Genomic DNA, 3,868 nt, shown 5'->3' with positions numbered 1-3,868 from the left:
TTTTTTTAACTCTTAAATCTAGTTTAAAAAGCTTACTGCACCAAGGGAGTACTTAATAAAGAGAGAAACTGGTAAACTTCAGTAGTAGAGAGATACGGCATTTTGACCCTCCTGCCCACCATCCCTCACTCTCCAGATGGACAGTGGCTAATGGGGACAGCTCCCACGCCCCTGCTGTGGTTTGTGATGTCAGAGGGGGCCATACAGATTTTGCTATCAAGGAATTTTGGTTGTGTGTTTTGACTTGCCTGGTGGCTCTCTAAGGGATTGACTCAGGGGCTTGCTTTTGTTTCTTCTGCGTAACTATCTCAAGATGGTAGCCATTGTCAAATATCAGTTAAGGCAAATGTACTTGTGGCAGCTGCCTCGGATGACGGGGCATAAAATGGAACAAGCAGCAGACAGAGCAAAAAGTCTGCTGGGAAAAGAGATACATGAGATATTAAGGTCTTTGAAAAACTCCTATGTATACTGAGGAATGTAATTGGCCATGCATATGCCCAGTCCTGGACATTTACTCAAGAAAATCTGAGGAGGCCCTAGGCTCTTACCTCTGGCTGATGTTCAGGCTCTGTGTAAATAAAAAAGGAAGGCTAAGGCAGTGTTGTAAACTGCCTGGTGAGTGTTGAAGGTGTGCCCTAATACACAAACTGAGCCCATCTATAAACACTTGGAGACATTTTCTTTTGGATACAGGTATGTAAGGAAATCATTGTCCAATCAACAGCTGACCAATGAGCTAATATAACAGAGACTTCAGAGACCATGTACAACAAAGAACACACTTTACAAATTCGTTTGGTAAAAACTAGACAAACAAAAGGAACCAAAACAAGTAGCAACAATAAACCCTGGGGAGAGGGAAGAGTCTAATTTCTAAGGGTGATGCACACAATATTTAAAATGTTCGGTTTCAACAATTAAAAGAGTTACGGGGCATGCAAAAAATAAGATGGTATATCTCACACACAGGAAAAAAAACAGGAACTGTCTTTAAGGAAATACATTTTCCAACTAGTCAAAGGCTTTAAATCAAGTATTTTACACATGCTCAATTTTTTCTTTTTGTAGAAAAAATATTTGTCCTCCCTTGCTTCTGATGAGCAATTGGTTGTTAATCTTATTTAGGATCCATTGTACTTGATGAGTCACTTCTTTTTGCTCTCAAGATTCTCCCTGTCTTGGGTTTTAAAGGTTTGATTATAATTTATCTCAGTGTTGTTCTCTATATGTTCATCTTAGTTTGGCTTCATTGAGCTTCTTGGATATATAGATTAATGTCTTTTATGAAAGTTTAGAAGTTCTCAATCATTATTTCATCAAATATTTTTTCTGTCCCTTTCTCTCTCTCTCATTTCCTTCTCGGACCTGTTGCCCATGTAGCCACGTACAAAATACTAAAGAAAACCAGAAAAATACAGTCTTACCAAATAGAGACTATCAACGCAGAGACAAAAAGGTTAAAAAGAAAGTGAGCCAGGTAGAAATTCTGGAATTGTGAAGTACACTAATTAAAATGGGAAATTTACTAGAGGGGTTCAATAACAAATTTGAACAGCCAGAAGAAAGATATAGAGAACTTGAATATATGTCAATTGAGATGATCCAATCTGAGATCCAGAAAGAAAAAAGGATGAAGTAAAATGAATAGAACTGAAGAGACTTATACAACACCATCATATCATGCATAATGGGAGGCCAGGAAGCTCAATGAACCCAATGAGGATAAACTCAGAGACCCACAACACTGTAATTAAAATAAAAATATCAAAACCAAAGAGAGAACCTTGAGCACCAAGAAGTAACTGCTCCTATATAAGGGATACTAAATAAGATGAACAGCCAATTAATTACTAATCAGAAGTCCAGAAGGCTGAAGGCAAAGGGATGTCATATTAGAGTGCTAAGATAAAAAAGAAAATAAAACAATAATTCCATATCTGGCAAAACTGTCCTTCAAAAAAGAAGGTGAAATCAATATCTATCATCAAAAACTTTTGGAGAATAATGACAACATGAAAAAACTATGCTTAGCATGGTATTGACCATTGTTTTACCTACTGGCCACAAGGACTGTTGATCACTTAAAATGAGGCTAACCCGAACTCAGTTGTGAAATGTGGTGAACTGGAATAGGAAGTGTGGTGAGGATGGGTGCAATCTGCCCTCTGCAAGTGGTGAAAATGACAAATGGCACTCCTAGTTTGGAACTTTATTAGTTTGCTAGCTCTGCCCCTTTACTTAAAAGATGTTTGCAAGTCAAGCTCCTAGGCCCAACATTGCTTCCAAATTCCACAAGTGTCTTAGTTTTATTATAGTACATAGGTCATTATGAAGTTTTGAGATACACAAAAATCGAGAAACCTAAAATTTCCACGTGGATGGAAACACCAATAAGCTGAGAAGCTGAAGTTTGCACATATGAATCAAAAAGGACCCTGTTGACTTCCTGTGTTTCTTGAACGTGAAATAATGGACTATAACATAGTCTGCCTCAAAACTTTCATAGTGACCCATGTATCAGAGGCACAAAAACAAGACATATACCAACTGAAGTTGGTATCCACGTGGCCAGGATGTTCCACATCACAGTTCTAGCCCCAGTCCCCCATTGTAGGTGACGTTACTGGAGCCCAAAACCCTGACCTTGGACATGACTTTGGCCCCTGTGCCAGAATGATTTCACCCATGACCAAGAATACCACCTCAGTAACATCCATAAACTTTCCTTTTGCTTAGGAAAAGAAAAGAGCTTTCTCAAGAAACTGACAAGTTGGAGACAGGACATTTGTTGTTTTTCTTCCTTTTTTTTTTTTAAAATTAGCAATTCTATTACATTTCCTGAGTTTACTGTTTGCTTAGTCCAAGATCCTAGTACATGTTTTGCTCTCTGCCAAAATGTATACTCCTGCCCTTCTGTGCCTAAAGGGATATCTGGCATAGAGTAGACTATCTGTGCCAGTCTAGAAATTCATGAAATTATTGTCCTTTCCAGGAAGGAACTCCAATATATGGGTTCATTCCCTCAAGCCCCTGAAGAGAGGCCCTCCAACTGCCCAGTGCCTTCTCTTACCACCACCACCCCCTTTCTACTTTGCCACCACAATCTCCTTTTCTGTGTCTCTGACCATGGCCAAAACTACCTCTTCCCCTTGGTTACAAATACCACTAACCTTTATATATACCTTACTTAACTATGTGTATCAGTTCATTCTCTCCAACAATGTAACTGTTGAATCTGCCACTTTGAAACCTGGAATATACCAAGATATCATTGTCATACACACAAGGATACAATTCATGTTTTTAACACCATGGAGATACTGTTAGGGTTCCTGGAGATTCCAGCTCTGTTCTCTTGGCTAGTGCCATGCAACAGGGAACTTGGCAATTGACTATAGGGACTCCTTGTACTCCTCCTGGTCTTTCTCCTTTTCACTTCTCTAAGAGGAGGTTTTTTTTTATGTTTTTCAGAGAAATGTATGCACAACTCGTTAAAAGTCTCTATAATTTGGGCTACTCAAATAATCAAGCTTAATACTGATGTGAAGATCAAGAAGTCCATTTTGATACAATTTTTAATTAAAAAATGCATTTAGATTCAGTTTTGAGGCCCTGACTAAAACCTCATTAGTTCTTTTTTTTGAGTACTTTAAGTCCACACCCCAACCACTTCCCCTAACTGGATTCTCACTATGCCACTATAAACTGGCTCTAATTACTCCAGAGCTATGTAACCAGAAAACTATAGTCTTACAGACAGCTATTCCCCAGAGCTTGTGAAGCTAATCAAATTAGCCAACGCACAGGTTGAGAGTTGGTTAATTGAGTTGCAGGGGATTTTTGTTTAAGTAGAACAGCACTTGAA

Source organism: Otolemur garnettii, unplaced genomic scaffold (genome assembly GCF_000181295.1).
Source record: "Otolemur garnettii isolate 467f Iridium unplaced genomic scaffold, OtoGar3 scaffold00122, whole genome shotgun sequence".
Lineage (NCBI taxonomy): Eukaryota > Metazoa > Chordata > Mammalia > Primates > Galagidae > Otolemur > Otolemur garnettii.
Note: the sequence above shows the minus strand (reverse complement) of the source record.